Here is a 20,138-nt window from a genome sequence, read left to right on the forward strand (position 1 = left end):
TGAGTCTTACTTGTGCTGCAATGTCTTAGTTTTATCTTGCAAAGTTCTCTTTAGTGTCTGCTGCATTCTGCAAATGCCCGCACACCCTGCTGTCAAGCCAAATCCTATAAATATGTAATGGTCTCTCTGAGAGACCAAACACTAAAGCATATTTCATGCCAAAAGAGCAGTAGTTATACGTGGTCAATCGCATGGCAGGATGCTGCCATGCGATTACATTTATTCCTGACCACCGAGAACACTCACGTTAACTTTTATCGAGTGGAAAAAAAGTTAGCTTGTTTATATTATGCTAACATAGCTGTGTCACTAGCGGTCACTTAGCACATCATTGTATACCAGCTAGCCAAACTTCAGTAACCCTACAAATGTCACTGCTGTTTAGTTTTCTGTCTTCATTTATGTTGGAAGTGATAACAGAGCTGTACGTTTTAATTTGTTTCCAAAACCCCGCAGTCAGGACATGCTATATTGTATTTAGATGGAAGCTAGCAAGCTAACTTCCTGCTAACTTCTAACTTCATTAAATGTCATAAATTCTTTTTTCATGGATGCCTGGATGTTAAACTCAATTGTTACACCTGGTAGAGCAGAACGCTGATCATTTTATTAAAGATGAAAGACTTTAGACAGTTTTTCAACTCTCAGTAATGCCATAGTGATCATTTGATATATGGACCTGCAGCGGAGTTTAGGCCCAGACACGGCTAGTGACGTCAGACTTAACGACCGGATAGACAAGCTGGTCCACTGTGTAGAAATAATATATTTAAAGCCAACAAGTTGCTACTGGCCAAAGAAGGTATGAAATATATTCCAGTGTCCTTCAGGACGCTAGGTGGCTGATATGTATTTACATTTCTTATTTCACACTAACTGTTCCCATTTTGAACTGTGTGATGAGGAATAACTATAGTCACACCATGCATGTGTGCTTCTAGCTCAAATAGGTTTTTATCTTGGCATAACAGAAAAATGCTGGCTACGTTCTTAAGTATTCTGGATTTTGGCAACATTATTTATATTGTTTCCTCATTTGATTCCACGACTTGAATCTAACTATTACAGTAATTTTTTTTAGAAGATCAGTAAGAAATTATTACAATGAGTGTATTGCAAGGAAAGGCAATGACTGATAAGTCAGTGAAGCAGAGTGATTACTTTGTACAGAAGATATGTTGTTCCAAATTGTGGTAACATCCTAGTTATTTCCTTTTCAGTGCAACTGACCACACCGCTGACATGCACAGTTCTCGTCAAAAGAAAGAAAAAGAGAGAGAAATGGAAAGAAATGTGTGTGCAGGAGACTGGGAACATCATGTATTCCTCTACAGAATAATATAGAAGGATGATGACACGGTTGAATACTTTGAAAAGACGTGCATGGGCAGCTCAAAGTCTTTATTTATTTATTATTAACAAAACCAAGTCACTTAAATTCAAAAATCTTCAGGTATTTACAAACAGAATCACAACTCAGGTTTACAAATTTTGGATAATGATACCAATTTCAAAACAAGCAAATCCTAGGAACATGATGATCTTTTCAGAGACGATAATGTAAAGGACGATGACGTAATATCATGGAAGACGTGACACATCTGTAATGTGAAGTACATCTCATCCCAGAAGTACCTGTGATATCTACACTATGTAAGAAACAATGACAGTCAGAACTCACTGTTATGTCTACAGAGGGCTTTGAGGAATGTGGAAGTTAAAAAAAACAATAACCTCTCAGGCATCTTAAGCATCGTTTCTAATCTTTAATGATTAAAGTAATTTATATTCTGACAAGCTGCACTCGTACAGTTGCTCAGAATCTTTACAGAATTTAGGACTTTACTGGATGAATTTATCTTCGAAAGTCTGGAAGATAAATTCATTTTGTGAATGGACAGTGCTATAGTTGCACCTGCTTTCCTTATGAAATAAACTAGTCTCTGGGATTAAAATCTTAAATTGCCATGGTAATCCATCTTAACCTTTTTCATGCATTTCATACTTGAAAACAGCTTTACAGTGTTTTAGCAGACACTTTTCTTCTTATTAGAAGACCAGTTTCACACATTTTTATTTAGATGTTAAATTTTGAAAGAAATTCAGAGCAATAGGGGTCATTCTGAAATATTTAAAGAAGAATGAATGAATGAACTGTGAAAGTTAACAGCACTTTTGTGTTTCAGCAGCAGGGTCTTCTCCTGGTTTCCTGCCCAATCATCTTATCTTCCTGCTACTGCTTAAGATGGTGGAAGATGTTCAGTCGATCTAACTCCATTAGTGAAGTTGGCTCCCTTCTGAGTGTATTTCCTGAAAGAGAGAATCTTGTGGAAGAAAGTAATTGTGAACCTGTTGACTCCAGAGCCATGCATGGAACTAGGAATGAAATAATGCTTTTTTTTCTTTTTAAAAAAATATGTAATTTTTTTATACAAACAACATGGATATATCACATTTCTTTATAGACGATTGCTCCTACAAAAGAGAAAATGTATACGAAATAAAGTCATTTACAGCTTTTGGTTTTGATTATATTGTAGCCCTAAGAACTAAGTGTATCCTTTTCTACTAGTCACTGCTCCAATGACCTTGGAGAATTGGAGCACTAAAGACTAAAGCATCTAACTTATTTCTAGTGAAATCTAAAACGAGACCTTTAGATTTTATGACCCCTCCCCCATCCCCTGAGATAACCCTTGAAATCTAACATTCAAAACTGTCTTTATTTCTGGTAAAGACCGTTTGATCTTCCCCTTGCTCTCAGCTCCTTTGCACTGCTATAGAGGAGCATATCTATCAAAAGAGAAGTCAAACTGAGGCTGGTGTCAGTACAGGTTGTATGAAGTAAGCACTTTAAGGGTCCTTATATGCTACTCTGCTATGCTGTTTTTAATATAAATTCTCTTCCTTAGCTCATTGATAACCACATCGTGGATTTGATTTCTTACACTGATCTCCTTCCTTTACAACTTTTTAGATTAAAAAAAGTATAAGATTAACCACAGGCCCAATTTCTTTGACAATTCATTTTAAAGACTCTTTGTGCCAGAAACCTCATCCAAGTAATCGCCATCTCCCTTTCCTCTGTGTTTTGCTGCAGCTCACCCCTGGGCTGATCAACATCATTCACATTCTGCCTGACCTTCATCGGCCATGCAAAGCACAATTTACACCATGGGCCCTGCTAATAATGAAGATGATAGAAGGAGAATAGCTCACTTTGCCTGGGAAGACAAGACTCCTTGGGTCAACAAGGTCAACTCTCCGTGACTAGCAACACTGTAGATGTAAGTGCAGATCAAGTTGCTTTCAGAAGGAGGTTTTATCAGAGCAAACCAGAAGCAGCTGAGGCAGGCCCAGCTTACTTTTATAGTGTTGTTTATAAAATTATATAAAAAAAAGAAAAAAAAAAAAAAAAAAGAAAAAGAAAATTAAATAAGAAACGAGAACAATAAACAGCTCATGTTTTATTAAAGTCCCATTCATCTAGCTACAGACCATGAAAATATTGTGCTGACTCTGGATTATATTGCAGAAATATCCTCATACAATTCAAATATAAAACACTTACGACACAAGTCAATATTTACTGCAGTGCCGTTCCATCAAAGCAAGCAAAACAAAGAGTCTAATGACATCCAAAAGTAGACATCAAACTGTATCATAGTGAACGTGACCTCTATCATCTCAGTGTTATAAAGTGTCCTCACATTGCTGCCCTTCACAGTTGGCTATTGTCTCTGGAAGCAGATTTAACTCAGCTATGATTGCACTGAACTCCAGGGGGAGCCAGCATTTTGAGGACATGTCCACAATCTGTTAGCAATGGCTTGAGCTTGTCAGTTGCTTGACAAGCTCAAGCAACTAATCCAGCAGCTTTTTCTGATTGTTTTGCACATGTGAAGAAGTTTACCTCCTTTAGCATGTTCACAAAGAAAACCTTGATGGAGCCCAGATATTAGTTCCTCTGGTTTAATAAAACAGACAAGTTGAACAGGTCCTCAACCAACATTTCCAGAATATTATGTATATGAAATTGGCTGAATATGCTAAGTTTGAGCAGCTGTTTACGCCACTAATAATAATAATAATACACCACTGTTTTTTTAACCATGTCATATATCAATCAAGCATTTTAATTCAGATGTGTGCATCTTTTAAATTTTATGCCAATACTTATTCTTATAACACATGACTCTGTTTCTTAATTTTCTGTTTGGCCTTCTGTAAAAGGCACCACACACCACTGATTTTCTTAATCTTACTTTCTGGCTGTGGTCAGTGTGCATTAAAAAAAAACAATTTTCAAATCAAGTAATTAATGCCATTGTCTGAATAATATAATTCGATGGTGGTAAAAACCTGCCCCAAATAGTCTGCAATTATATATTTTAGAAGACTTAAAATCTACCATTTAAAAATAACAGGGACAATACATTAACAGTAGCATGATAAGAATTAAAATAGTGATGTGTCACGGCCCAGCGGCACGAGGGAACAGGGATGGACACAGGTGCAGAAACCAACCCGGAAGCGAGACGGTAAGAGAACAAAGGATTTATTTCCGCCCACAAGTAAACACAAGCAAAAACAAAACGACGCCACCACACTAGTGGCGCGTAGGATAATCTAAGATAACTAAGGGTGACCTAGACACCTCTAGGAGGCAGCTGAACAGCTGAGGCAGCGGGGAGGTGGAAACAGGACTATGAAGGGGCCGGGGCACTGTAATGAGAGGAGATCACGGTCAGTGGGATCCAGCAGACAATCAACGATCCTCCACAGTAAACTGAGTTGCCTTACTTGGTTTCAGGTGGAGGGGACAGGTGGGGCGGAAGGCCCGGATGCGGTCGAGACGTGGGGAGGCAGGCAGCGTCGTATCAGCAGCACGCGGCCCAGGTCCAGGAGAGCGGGAATGAGGGAGACAAGACCTCCACTCCAGGTGCTACCTCTGAGAACAAGAAGAACAGGTAAGTCGTCACACGGGTTCTGAACAGAGCAATAATGCTCCACTTGACTAACATGGGGATAGCAGATACTCAGGCGATAAACGGTTGAGAGCGCAGGTCTGATATACTGCCGGAATAATTGCTCACAGGTGGTCAGCCAGGGAGGAGCAACCAAACTCCGCCTAAAGGAGGAGGAGCCGCTGTTGGAGACCTGCAGGTACCCACCCAGACCATGACAGTGATGTTAATAGTTTACTTTGATACTTTTAAATTATTCATACACACTTATTTAAAAAGTTTCTTGTTTGTGACATTTTTAACCGTTAATTAATAACTTCATGTGGCAACAGGCTTTAAAGAAAAGAATCAATACATTTCCCAGTATATACATGTAAAGTGAGCTTCAACTATTTGGACAATGACACTTTTTTGTACACAACTACAGTTGATTTTACAGGAAACCTACCAAACATAAGTTGTTATAGAGGTGCAACATTTTTCAACTTGCATTAACTTGCATTAATTGTGTAGGAATTATAGCCATTTTAAAATAATTAAAAAAATAGTATGAACTTGCTGTTAGTACAATTAATTCCACAAAAACCCACTTTATTTGTCAAATAATTGTATTAGCTCCAGAAAGCCTCAATACCACAAATTCAGGTAAGAGGTCCAGCACAGTGAATCTAAGTATTCACAATGCCCCCAGTAATGCAACCTGTACACCACAATAAAAATTAAATAGATAAGTGAAAAAAAACAAAACTCCAGACTTCACTTGAAGACAATTAATCATAAGCTGTTCATAGTTTTCAGTGACAAACTTTTCTCCTGAAGACATAGAATAAATTAAATAAATTAAAATAATTAAATGAATAATTTAAAAATAATGTGATAAGTTAGAAGTTTTTGAATAAACTTCTGCAGCACAGGAAAGCATTAATTACTTTTCTTATCTTATTCTAATCTGGAACCAGTCATGTAAAAGATAACATATCTGTGCACATCACTATTTATTATTTCCAATTTCATTTCTTCTCTAAAGTGAAATTAAACCAACTTCACAGATTTAATTTTATGTGTAGCAACACACAACTGTATTTCAGTTCTGCCGGCTGCCATTATTCTTCTCAGTTACTATCATACCTTTAAAAAAGAAGAAGAACCATGTCCCTAGAGAAGTTGTTGGTTGCATTTTCCACATTATTATCATATCAGTGTGTGCTGTGTTAGATAAACAATTGTCCACTGGGGCTTCAGTGGAATTTACATAGTTGGCTTTTCTTCACAGAACTCTTTAAACCAGCAACCCTGTGGCTCAATAACATCGAAAAGGCTTTGAGTTTAAACAAAGCAAAACAAACAAACAAAAATTTATTAAATCTTCTACTATGGGAAAGAGTCATAGGTGTGAATCATAGATGCACTGAACTGCAGCTGAATTAAGTATTTCACACCTTGAGACATGAAAACAACTCTGACCTATCAGGGCATAGATTGGACCTCTGGGGGTGTTTAGGACTGGTTTCCAAGTTGGGTCTCTGTGGGTTGCGGCATTATTCATATGCTGTTCTTCCTAAGTGTTTCCAGAATGGATGGACAAATTGTCCTCCTGGTGGACTTTGTTGCAGATCAAACCCACTCCTCATGGCAAAACTAATCCTGGAAAGCAGCAGTGTTTAGGTGGATGGTAATGGTCAGCAAAACATCTGCATAAATTTCAAGACTTGAGCCTTCCCAGCTGAACACTGCCTTGTAACTAAATAATCAATGTTTCTGATTTCAGCAGTTTTAATACTGTGTAAAATAAAATCACAACTTAAGAGTAAATTTATTCAGCTAGGCTATATTATAAACAAGTATATTATGCAAACAAGTAACTTAAATACTACCTGTGAGCTCAAGTCATTCTAATGAATTCAGAAGAATGCCACATATAAATCTAGTAGTTGCCATTGCTCTGTCTACTTACAGTTACTGTTAAATAAAGATGACCAGTCGTTTCTTAGATCAATACTAATATGTATGATATATTTCAGTAACCATTTGGAACAATTTAGCATGATGTATAACAATAGAGAAATTGATTAATGTATTAGATTAGACACTGATGACCTATCATGGCAGAACAGAATCCCAGTGATGATAGTATTTAGGATCAGTACACCCCAGAAATTAGATGCTGGTGGTGGTGAAGATAAAGACTGAAGCTTGGATGCAGCTCTGAGTGACTTGGGTGAGGTGGAGATGGAGAGGAGACGAATGAGAGTCTGGAAGGGAGAATGCCTGAGAGCACAGTTTTATAGAGTGGAAGCTGACTGGCTCAAAGAAGATGATTGAACAAGACTAATGATGTCAATATTGAGATTGACAGCGTGGGAAAATGGTAATGAGTTAAAGAACAGACAAGGAGCTAAAACCTGGGAAATCAGGCAAATTAGTGATTTCTGATCTTTCTTACTGAACGTACGGATAAGCTTCATTTTAATAATGCAAAAGGCATGCAACTGGATGACTCACTGACATAAATTAAAAGTGTCAAACAGATAAATCGTGTTGTAGCCTGTGTATGAAAATAACACGAGAAAGAGGAGAAACAGTGTTTCTTTTAGAATATAATATATCTATTGCAGGTGAGAAAACAGAATACCTTTTATCTTCTTAACATATTGGATATTGAACATGTACTGGCATGAGCTCCAGCACCCCCATGATCCTGAATTGGATAACCGGAAGTGGATGGATGGATGTTTAGCCTGAAAATAAATGCATTAACCTCTTAAGCCCCAAGCCTACCTGATCTCCTGCCTTTTGCCCCCGTATCACGTGGTGTTGGGGCTTAAGAGGTTAAATAACGCAATCAAAGTCTGTATTTCTGCTGTCTTACCCAACCTGGCATGATTTCAACATACATTTATTAATTTTTTGTGGTCTCAGTATCAGAGTTTATTTGATTAATTTGTTTTGGTTTTTTTTGTGAACTGGCAAAATAACACTAATTTTTACATGCACATGTAGTTTGCCTGCCTGCAGCGACAGATTGTGTGGAGCGAGGATGAGGACCCAAAAGCAGACATTGGAGGCAGGACTGGACTTAACAAAACTGAGCCATTTATTTTAGGTGGCACAAAAGCAAACAAAAGTCAGTGGGAGTAGATACACACGAGAACACAGCTGGAACGAATTAGACATAATGAGACAGGGGTTGGTAAAACTAAACACACTGAACACTGGACGAGAGACTATTAAAATAAAAGAGAACATGACACGCAGACTGAGACCAGGGCAAGGATATGTACGCTAGACAACAGGACAGCATGAAACATGAAAGCACATTCTCCCTGCGTAAACTTGAACCTAAATGATCTTAATAATCCAAAGAATTGTAAATTCATAAGAAAACTCAAAATGCTTGGTTAAATACCCAGAACCATGCCAAAGTTACATCTTTCTAGTAATACAGTTCAACATCTGACTTGTTTTTCTGTGACTTACATTAATTGTTTTAAGAAATGTTTATGGTCACTGTTAAACTTAAAATATAGTGTGACTCTTTTACTTCAAAAACCTTTTGTTCCATACATTTAAAACAGAATTGATTTAAAAACTGGGCTTTTTCTATTCATCCATCCATTTACCAGATTACTATATATGTAATTAAATAAATGCCCACATTGTGTAATCACTTTGTTACAGTTTGAGTGATTAAAATATGCTGTTTTTTCTTACCTGGTGGTATTTGAGCCATTGAGATTCTGTTTTTCATTTGCTCGGTCATTAGAATTTAGCTTGTGGTCCCAACAGCATTGATTCTTTTAATGCTGTAATGTTTGGATGAGTAGACTCCTCAATAGAATTGCAGCTGCTCAGTGTTGACCTTGTACCAATCAATTGTCACAAACGACCTCAGTGGTCACACTACTCATTGAGCAGCTCTCCATTCTGGACAAGATGGCAGGGAAGAATAGTTCTGGTGATCTTGTATAATTGTCACAGATCTAATCACTAAAATAACCCTAAATGATAATAAATATGTTTGAAATCTAAGTACTAAATGGACAAAAATATGCACATTTAAATAAGAAGTTTATTACTTTGACAGTGACATATACTGTTCTGAGTCCTGCGACAGACAGTTGATCTGTCCAGGGTGTACCCTCCCTCTGGTAGCTAGGATATGCTCCTGCCCCCCACCACCCCACCAGAGATGGGTAATCTGATTACTTTTTTCAAGTAACGAGTAATGTAAGGGATTACTACTGCAAAAAGAGTAATTAGATTACTGTTACTTTCTCGTAAGCATGCCGCGTTACTGCGTTACTAAAACCGTGATTTTTTTGCGGGAGTGTCTCATGACAATGACGTAAGCGAGTGCGACGTCCGTGGCAACAGCTGTGTGCAGATCAACAACAACTCGATAATAAATCAAGTGCAGGAGTGAGTATGAGGTGCAGCGTTTAAAGCATGGAAGTACTGACCTTACTTTGAGTTTGATTCTGTAAAAAGTGACGAAAACATTAGTGTCCGCTGTTCACTGAGTGGGAAGAAAACTTCTTTTTACAGCGAAAAAAACCCTTAACTTCCGAGCAAACACCAAGTACGCTACGACAGAACGTGAAATTCACAGAGAAACTCGCTGATTCTTCCACTGACCGCTGCGGCACACCTGCACCAGGGCAAACCTCCGCCTGCTATACAGGTGAAAATAGAGCAACTAGAGACTAGAGAGTCTTTGATATTTTCTGCTGTGTTTCACTTGCATTTATTTGAAAGACTGAGTGTAAACACAAAATAATATTTTATTTTATGTGCTGGAATGTGCAGAAAAAATAGAATTGGGCTGAAAGAGCTATTGCTTTATTACCTTTTCAGGTTGTAAATGGTGTTTTTAAAAAGTAACTAAGTAATTAATTACTTTTGAAAATAAGTAATCAGTAATTAGTTACTGATTACTTTTTTCAAGTAACTGGACCAACACTGCACCCCACCCCCCAAACCCCAACCCTGATAAGGACAAACAAAAGACAATGGATGTATAAATATCATATTCATGCTACAGTACATGCATATTACAAGGGTAAAAATGAAAAATTTGATCCACATCAGAGTGAAATACAAGTTAAATTTCAAAAAAGATTTCTGAAGAGGTGAGCACTTAAGGGTTAAGTGGAAAAAATATTTTGAATCATTCTATGTGGAGTAGACATGTGCATCATATGGCTCTATTGTGTTTCTTTCATACAGTGTCTTTGTGCAACTCGTACATGTGTGAGGTTGTCTGTGGACGTCAGTCAAAATCAAGTGCCAGTATGAATTTGTAGACCTCCCCACAACAGACCCGTCAAACCAGCAGGGTCATCTGGATTAAGATCAAGCTCCACAGCTCCAAAGCTTGACAGCTCTATTGTACTTTTAACATTTCTAGTTTAAAAGAAGAGTTAGACACAAAGAATTACACTGGAATTGCAGTAAAACTAAGAAAGATTGAGTCTTTTTAAGAGCTCCAGGGTCTCTTTTGCACCATCAGTTCTTTTTAATGGGTGATTTGAACTGGTACTCATGAGAAAACACATGTTGAAAAGCAGCATATGCTGTCTTGCCAATTTTTTCATTTTTGATTTGAGGCAGCTATGGAGGATTAAAGGAAAAGAAAATGCAGTTTCACCAACAGTGAAAGAAGAAAACGAGATTAATGGAGCTGTGCAGTCAGCACAACATCAAACTGCCATGCAGCTGAAATAAAAAAATACATCAAACCAACTGGGTCCTCCACTGAAAATAGTACTATACAGTAATGTAATTATGAATGTTGTTGGAGAGGATTCACGTACAGCTGGCTGGTGTACAAAGCAGCAGTGCTGACCGTTTGGGAACCTTTGGGGGATGAAGTACCCAAAAACTGTAATGGCTCAAATGACAGCTTGAGGCTGTCAAGCCAATCCTTAGAGACTCCCATGTTGAAAATACAAAACTTACCTTCATAATAAAAAGAGTCCAGTAAAAAGAAATCACTCTCTTCTCCATCTTCCAGAGACCCTGTGTCTTCATTAGGGAAATTACATTTTGGATTTTCTGAATATTATTATATGTGTTTTATTCCTTGCAATAGTGGATTTATTAAGCTGTAAATTGAACCCATTGTACCTTTTTTTAAAAAAAAAAATTACTTTCTCTTCAAAATGTAATGCTTAGGTTTTTTAATGATCAGATCCAATGTGTGCACCACAAACTACTGTTTACAATCCTGTACAAACTATCAGAGCAATGTGACTTTGGTGTATATAAAGGTGAAAAGATGCATCAATTCAGCTGATGGAGAACCTCAACTTGGCACATAGAATACAGACCATTAGACAATCAGAGGAGTTCCCAGTAAAGGTGTACTTGCAAGTTCTAGATTTAAATGGAAAAACACAAACTGGAAGCCATGACAACCAAGTGAAAACAAATGTGGCAAGACAAAGCAAACCAGAGATGAAAAGTGCCCTGAAATGAAAGCTTCATATGACAATTGTCTCAAAATGGGACCCTGAGCCACAGTGTGTCGTAAAAGCAGGTCAGTGAATGAGGCCACTGAGACTGAGAACGGTGGGCAGACCTCATATTTTGTGGGTTTGGTGTTTGATGTGAATGAGAGAAATGAAGCATGGACTGTGCAACTAAATGTAGATTCCATCCCAGTAGAATTTAAGATCAACACAGGGGCTGATGGTGTTGTGATCTAGAAGTGTTTGAAATTATTTGCATTTCATTAATCCGTGGAAAAGATTTGAGGTTTCAGAAAGGAGTATTCTAATTGTATTTTTGTTTTGGACATTTTCTGTGAGTTATTCTAGTTATACTATCCCCAAAAGGTTCAAGTTCAGACTGGCTTGTGATGTCACGAGTGAGCATGAGTGAAAATGTGAGGAGTAGAAACGAATATGAGCAGTGTGAGAAGAGAGAAGGGGTTAGCTATGGGATGCTATGCTTCATTAAACTCCAAAACTCAAAAGAGGGTAATAAAGTTGCCAACAGGAGAATGGAGTCATGTCTCTTTGAGAAGGACAATTAAAACCATCTGACCTCCATCAGGAGGGGAGCTGTTGTGTCTCAGCTCTTTTATTGTCACAATACCATACAGGGGCAAAGACTATCCTTTTAAAGTCTTTGTAGTCCATGAACACAAAGTCAACAACCTATTCAGCCATTTCCTGTCAGTTAAGATGAATCTGATGAGGCGTGTGAGGTGTATATCAAGACAAGTGTATATTAGCAGCCTTACGGGGAGCACGGCACTGCCCACCTGGTGTCTTATTCCATGCTGCTGAAAGCAGAAGAGGAACTACAAAGGATGGAGATCAATCATGTCATTGAGGTGTTGATATAACCTACTGAATGGTTAAAAAAACTGCACTACATCCTGCCTACCCCTGATTAAAGAACCTAAGTGGCACAACAATATACCGTATTTTCCGCACTATAAGGCACACTTAAAATCCTTTAATTTTCTCAAAAATCGACAGTGCACCTTATAATCTGGTGCACCTTATGTATGAATTCTGGTTGTGCTTACAGACCTCGAATGGATTTTATGTGGTACACCGCGCTCAAATGTTGTAGTACGACTTTGGTAAGCTACGAAGCCGCACCGCTTGATGGATTGTCGGAGCATTACGGCTACCGTAGTCAGGAGCCTCGTGGAGTACTCTGGGTCCAAAACTCTGTCCGGTCCCAAAGTCAAACGAACACTGCGTTTGTTCGTCACTAAGAGGTAACTGAGAGGTCACTGAGAGGTAAAAACTGTCTAAGTTCTTTCATCTTTAATGAAATGATCAGCGTAGTTGCTTTACGAGGTGTAACAATTAAGTTTAACATCCAGGCATCCATGAAAACAGAGTTTTCTTTGCGGAATCAAACTCAAAGTAATGTCAGTACTTCAAAGCTTTAAACACTGGTCATAATCTCTCCACACTCCATATTATTCATTGCAGACCCTAGAAGACTTGCAGATGCAGAAAATATAATCTCAGCTGCCAGTCAGGATTTTCTGTGAGACAGTTGGAGGTGCATCACAAGCTGCTTTCTGCTAGAATTCCCCTCACCTAATCAGAGTTACAGAACCAGACCAGTTGACCAGGTTTGGAAGGCTTTCTGTTTATTAATTAGAGCTTAATTACAGCTTCCTGTGTTGTGAATTGTTACGACTTAATGCCCGCCGAATTGACCATTTTCTTGAATCATGAAACTTGAACTTGTTTGTGTTGCCCCAAGGCTGTCTTTTGTCCCGTCTTCCTTCTCTCACCCCAACCGATCATGGCAGATGGCCGCCCCTCCCTTAGCCTGGTTCTGCCAGAGGTTTCTTCCTGTTTAAAGGGAGTTTTCCCTTCCCACTGTCGCCAAAGTGCTTGCTCATAGGGGGTCATATGATTGTTGGGTTTTTCTCTGCATGTATTGTAGGGTCTACCTTACAATATAAAGTGCCTTGAAGAGGCTGTTGTTGTGATTTGGCGCTGTATAAATAAAATTGAATTGCAAATTGAATTGAATTGTTGTCATTGCTTTTATGCAGCCTTTGCAGGGCTTTTTTAAGCACTAACAATTCTTAACTAATTTATCTTTTTCCAGTGGATGAAGCAAGTCAAAGGTCTGAAGTTGCTTCCAATGTAAAATTGCATTCAAAAGTCCCCTGTAAGAATCCACAACATGCAGAGAAGATAGCGCTTCAGGCACACTGGCCGTTATTAGACTGCCAAAAGAAAACATATTCAATAGAGAGAGAGCAACAACATTAGTTGTGGCCAAATCAAAAGTTAGGTACTTTATGCAACACACACACACACACACACACACACACACACACACACACACACACACACACACACACACACACACCTACGCACACACGCAAGCACACACACACACACACACACACGCACGCACACACACACCTACGCACACACGCACGCACACACACACACACACACACACAAAGAAAATGCTGAAATGTAAAAAGGCCTGCACGGCAATAATGAGAAGACAAAATTGGTGGATGATTGCGGGATCCTTATGGAAAGGAAAAACATCTTCAGACCTTGCAGTAAAGTACAGAACACTTTCCATATTATTATCCTACCATAAAGAGAGGAATTCACAAGAGTAAATAGAGAGGGCCCACCACAACTCACTGTGCAAATCATTCGCCTGCTTCAAAAAAGGCAGGCTATATTAGGCTTTGTCTTAAAACTGACCTGTAACAGCATGACAGGAATAAAAAAAAAGAAAAAATTAAATATTGTCATGATCCTAGGTTTTTTTTGTGTTGGTATGTATTTATTCTTACTCTATTTTCTATTTTATCTTAGTTGTTCTTGATTCTGTTATTGATTGAATTTTGATCTATATTAATTCTTGAGTATTTTTTAAGCACTTTGTATAATTTAACATAGTTATAGAGTTGAATTCCATCAGTGTTTGCTGTCTCATTCTTCTGTATCAATTTCCTTATGGTCAGTTTATTTATGTGTCTACATTTCCCATGGTAGTTCTTACTTCCTGTTTTATTTTGGTAGTAATTTGTATCCTATGTCTTGCTTTTAGTCTTACTTCCCCTCACTTGTGTCTCATTGCCTTGAACATCCTCAGCTGTTGCTCTTTACCCTCCACTTTACTCTTGTATATAAATAGTGCTGTCTTCCCTAAGTGTTTCATTCAGTTCCTCTAAACCTGTCCCATGGATTTAGTTTCACTTCACTCTGTGGACTTCATGTTTTGCTTTCTGGACACAGAAAGGAGGCCAGCAGAAATCCTACTGGCACCCTGTATCTACATTTTGGGTCCTCAACCTTTTACACTCCATGAAGTCAACAAACAAACAGCATATACATGAGTTCCAGATAGGGCTGCATGATTATGGTCAAGATTAGAATCAATAAAATTATAAAATAAGGATCATCAAAGACTCCAGTCACCCCAGACATAAACTGTTCAAATTACTATACTACTATAAACTGTTCAAACTACTTCCATCAGGCAGGAGGTACTGCAGTATCCGGTCCCGAACCAGCAGACTGAGAGGCAGCTTTTTTCATCAGGCCATCAGACTGCTGAACACTTCATAGACATCTCACCTTCACTTACTGGAACTTCGACATTATGCACTCCATACTGTACATAAATACCATTTCTTTTGCACAATATCCAACTGCTAACCTCTGTACATATAAGGCTACAGTGATAGATGGAGCTGTACAACCACATGAGGAAGAAGAAACAAGAGAAGCTTGAGAAAACCAAGGGTTGAGAGAGGAGCTAGAGAAAATGGGTTAAGGCAACGATGGTTTCTGTGTGAATTGTAGCACTTGGGGCAGTGACCCTCAAACTGGGTGAGTGGCTCCAGCAGAAGCTGTTCAGAAGAGCGCAGTTCATGGAACAACAAAGATACTACACAGAACCCTAAAGCTCTCAGGCCTTTGGTAGAGGACCCGAGCTCAAAGGATAAAGACCACCCGGAGGGCGCGTGGGATTTTTTTTTTATATTTATATATATTTTGACTATTCTCCAAAACATTTGTTACTTGCTGTGTTTAATGGCCACATACCATTGGCCAAATGAAATATGATGATGCGCTGTACAGGGTCGCCTTTTATGGGCATCTGAGCTGATGTTAGGACAGTTCATGCTAGCTACCATTGCATTGTTTTTCCTGGCCTTCATTCATTAATTATACTGGAGTTTGTCATGTCTTTTCAAGCGGTTGAATAAATTATTTGTGTTGCCTTGCAATGCAGACACAATTCTGCAACACTCTTCACATTTGATTTGTTCTTGGTTAACATCAGTTGAGTTAAACCCAAAGAATTTACAAACAACAAATGACGATCCACTTCTAGGAACATGCTCTTCATCGTGCCAGACATTTGATTATCATTGTATATCTGTGTTTTAACGTAGCGTTATTCATCCAGACTAGTCCAGGAAACTTCGAGCTGCATGGTGTAGCTCACAGCTCTGATGGGTTCGTGCAGGTACGTCAGGTGCTTGATTTGCTTTTTCTTTGCTTTTTACATAATGGAATTGTATGTAAAATTAAATCTTGCTCGATCATGCTGATTAGTGGGAAGCCAAAATTGTGATTGAGATTAAAATGTAATTAATTTTTATCTCAATCACTATTGCCTATAGGATTTTTAGAAAATTATTGAAAGTTAATATGTGATTTGATTATTTTTATTTGTCCAATTATATTTGAGCTCTCTAAAAGAGAACCAAAAATAAAACATGGATGCAGTTGCTATTGAATGAATTAATGAGTTCATAGGAGAACCTGAACTTTAATTGCATGAAAAATTATGAAAATTATGTCACAGTCCAAACATTTACTGTCCTCATTGTATCGCATGCAGATAAACCTAAAAATTCACAGTAGGAAAGAATGATGGTAGCATTCCATTAAGTGGCATGATACGCCATCATATTGAAACCTTGCAGCTTGTATCTACTTTCAAAATAAAGAGGAGCATAAATAAACACTAATCTGTATATGTGAAAGAACTGCTCTCTGAATTTGCTCTTTTGTTTCTGCCAGAAAAACCACAAGATAATTTTATTCACGAATGTAATGCATTCTGTCTATTGTGTCTCTTCTGTTGAAATAAATAGTTAAAATTGGGTCATGAATAACAGATATATAAATACATATATATGTCTTGCATTGTAGATAATTGACAGAGGATTAGGAAAAAGATAACATTTAACTGTGTTTATAAGAAATAACAACCACAAATTAGCCCATTCTTTTATTTTTTTGGTTATATTTCTTGGTTCACAATAAAACAGCTAACTTTTCTAATCTTTGTATATGTCTTTACATAACTGCAAATCTTAACATGTACTCCCCGCAACAGTGACTACATTACCGATTGAACTTTATTACACTGTTGAGTTTCCTCATCTCACGCAAGACTTAACTCACAAAGAAGTCTTTTTTTCACATTCCTAGGCTCTAATTAAGTGTTTAAGAGGCTCCTCAAGAGAATACAACTTAAGCTAAACATTGCTTAAGAGTTAATCAGTAGAGCCAAGCACTTTTTCCAACGGTATCCAGAGAATCACTTGAATTTTTGACTGTCTGCATACAGATAAACAAACTTAAAATTTCCCCTTAACAGTGTTTTATCTATTAGTTCTTGTGACTGCAGGGGCACATGGAATGGAATAAAGCCATTATTTAACCTATTAGTCATAGCTTTGTTTGACAACTCAAAATATCTCACAATACTCCTTGCGCTGCCACACAATATGATTTTGCACGGAACATTCTGATATTGTAAACATCTTAGATCAAACCACAGGAGAACACTCACAGATTTATCAAGTTAATCTTTTCACTGGCCGGAGTTCCAGTCAGGCGATGCTAGGCCTCCAGGCTCATAATTTGTCACATAACTCCTAATTCAGGCCTGGCAAGTTCACAACCTGGTGCCTATCTCAAACCTTGCCTGTTGTCTGACATTTCTCTAGTGCAGCTGTGTAAGCTTTTCTGAATGAGGTTAGTCTCTGGGGGTATGTGAAAGTCAGTGTGTCAGAAAATGTAAACTTTAAGTACTCATTTTCACTGATATTTTTTAACTTCAACAACTAGACTATGGTGCAAAGACTAAATTTTAAACTGATTCTTGAGAATGAGGCAGATCACTGGAATCTTTTCTAGCTCAGAGTGAGCGACCTATGAGACACTCAATAAACACTTGATTACTTACGCCTGCTTGTTAACACAAATACTAATGGACAGCCTGTTAGGATATGGGTAGACTAGCTCTGGTTTTGTGTTGTATCTTGTTTCATGTTTTGTTTTGTTTTTTGCGAGCAGGTGTGTCTGGGGTGGAGCTGGGTGACAGATTATTTTACTACCTATGTGGTAACACTTACTGGCCTCTGTGTGATACTTACTGTCTGCATTCCTTGCATTCATTTAACCTTTCTCCAGCGTCTGTTTCCACCGACTCACCTCTCCTTCCAATTGTGTCTCAGTCTGAAATCGCAGCTCCTTTCGTCTGTTTCAGATTTCACAGTGAAAGCCTTTCCTGTTTGGTTATTTAGCACTGTCTCTGTAAATAAAGGTTACATTAACTCAAACATTGTTCTTTTGAGTCTGGTTTTTTGGTCCAGACCTTTTGGCTTGACCTGATATAGTCACTCATAATGGTAGTGACTCATTGCACTTAAACATGTAGATATGGTGATGGCAACCTGCTGAAGTTCAAACTGAGCTTCAGAACTGGGAGGAAAGGTGATTGAAGTAACTTTAAACGTAGCATTGTTCTTGGTGTCAGATGAGCTGGACTGAAACTGCTGCAGACAATGATCCATAAAAGAGAAAATATCCAGTGAGTGATAGTTCTCATTGTGTCTGAAAATGACAGCAGGTCCTGCTACTGTCAAGTGAGAGCAGGAAATCTAGGCTACAATTTGCATGGCCTCTGCAAAATTGGACATTAGAAGATTGTAAAACCATTGCCTGGTCTGATGCGTCTTGATTTGTGCTGTGACATTCAGATGGTACGGTCAGAATTTGGTGTAGATGAAAGGATTCATCTCACCAACTATTGGTGGTTCAGGCTGATGGTGGCAGTGACGTAATGATGTCAGAACTATTTCCTCAGCTCCGTTAGAACCAACTGAGCCTACAAGAGAATCATTCCTGATCATTTCCATCTCTTTATGACCACAGTGTACCCATTTTCCATCTGTTCCACGTCACAAAGCTCAGATCATCTAAAGTTGGTTTCACGAACATGACAATGAGTTTGTTTTACTGTAATGGTCTCCACACCCACCAGTTTAGCCCCTTTGAGATGTGATGGAACAGATTTGTATCATGAGTGCACAGCTGACAAATCTGCAGCAACAACATCCTAAAAATTTAATGATCCCTTCTTGGTTCGGACCCATGTTTAAGGACTGTATTGCTTTTTTTAGAATCAGTCTGAGCATTTAACTCTTGCCAGCTAATATTACTGTGGCCTGTATGTCAATCCTGCCACTTACATAGGACAGAATGGCAATCCTGGGGTGAGAGATATTTTCTATGAGAGCAAACTGTAAACTATTTGACAGAGATCTGCAAAACAGAACCATAACCCTAATGACCACCTACCAAATGCCATTTGTCATAATTGAAAACACAGGTAATTTAAACTTATGTTAGAAAAAGAAGGTGGACAGGGTGCACAAAAGGTAAAGCTTACATGATTAAGTTGCCAGAAACCCACACAGGGCACCATTAACAAGTATAATGCAGGTTTTACAAAATGAAAACAAGCTAATATTTGTGTTTGTTGCTGGTTGCTGTGTGTTGGAGTCTTTGCTAAGTTTATCCCTTTAGCTTCATAGAACCCAATCTATTCATTCAGCTATTAATTATGTCTGACAGGATCAGGATCAAAATCTTTTTCAGTTTTCTAAACCCTAGACAAATGAAAAGTCACAGGGCTGACTTTTGAGCCTTGCCAGTCGTGGAAAAATTATTTATTGTACCGTTATTAAAAGCTTGATCTGTTTAAAGTCAAAACTATTTTTGTCCATTTTGTTTTATCTATATTTGCGTTACATCCCGTCTGTGTTTTGGGGCTATTTAAGGAGAGAGTGAATCAAATGAGTCAAATGTTCTGGAAATGACTATTTTTCCAAAAATCCTCCACCACTTGGTTATCTGTTAATCCATTAATGTGGGATGAAAGCGTTCAATTTTAATGCACTTTTGGGGTGTCGTAATAGCATTTAAAATTGTATTATTAAAGTGCCACATAAAGTGTAAGTGAAACAGAACTAGGAAACTAAGGTAGGTAGGTAGATGCCTGCAGAGTTTAAACATCACACTGTTTATGCCTCTGTTTGCCTACAGCGGAGTGTCAAAATGTAACAAAAGGCAAATGCGGCAATCTTCAGACAGCCCGGAAATTAGCTTGTCACCCCCGGCTGTTTTCAATCAGGCTAATTAAGAAAGTGCTGAAAAACTTTTTTCACACATTTGTCAAATAAAGAAAATGGCTGCAGCATGCCATGATAAGGATATTGAGTGTAAATTATTTTGTTCTGCAGTCACAAGTCAGAATATTTAAGCAAATATTAAAATATTTGCAAGTATTTAAAAATAGATTGTAAGAAGTATGCATTGTTTTTAGCACATTTCGTCTGAGTTACATTGT

The 20,138-nt window shown here is 38.1% G+C and overlaps 1 long non-coding RNA gene across 1 annotated transcript; it reads right to left on the bottom strand.

Annotated features, from left to right (window-relative positions):
* Positions 1 to 4,541: 4,541 nt before the first annotated feature.
* Positions 4,542 to 5,087, bottom strand: LOC146385590 (uncharacterized). The gene is made up of 2 exons (XR_014800381.1): positions 4,804 to 5,087; positions 4,542 to 4,725 (listed from the first exon to the last, which is right to left on the bottom strand). It is a non-coding gene; the product is annotated as an uncharacterized LOC146385590 (long non-coding RNA).
* Positions 5,088 to 20,138: the final 15,051 nt, after the last annotated feature.

The sequence above is a fragment of the Perissodus microlepis genome, chromosome 6 (genome assembly GCF_051167445.1).
Source record: "Perissodus microlepis isolate ML-2025 ecotype Zambia chromosome 6, ASM5116744v1, whole genome shotgun sequence".
NCBI lineage: Eukaryota > Metazoa > Chordata > Actinopteri > Cichliformes > Cichlidae > Perissodus > Perissodus microlepis.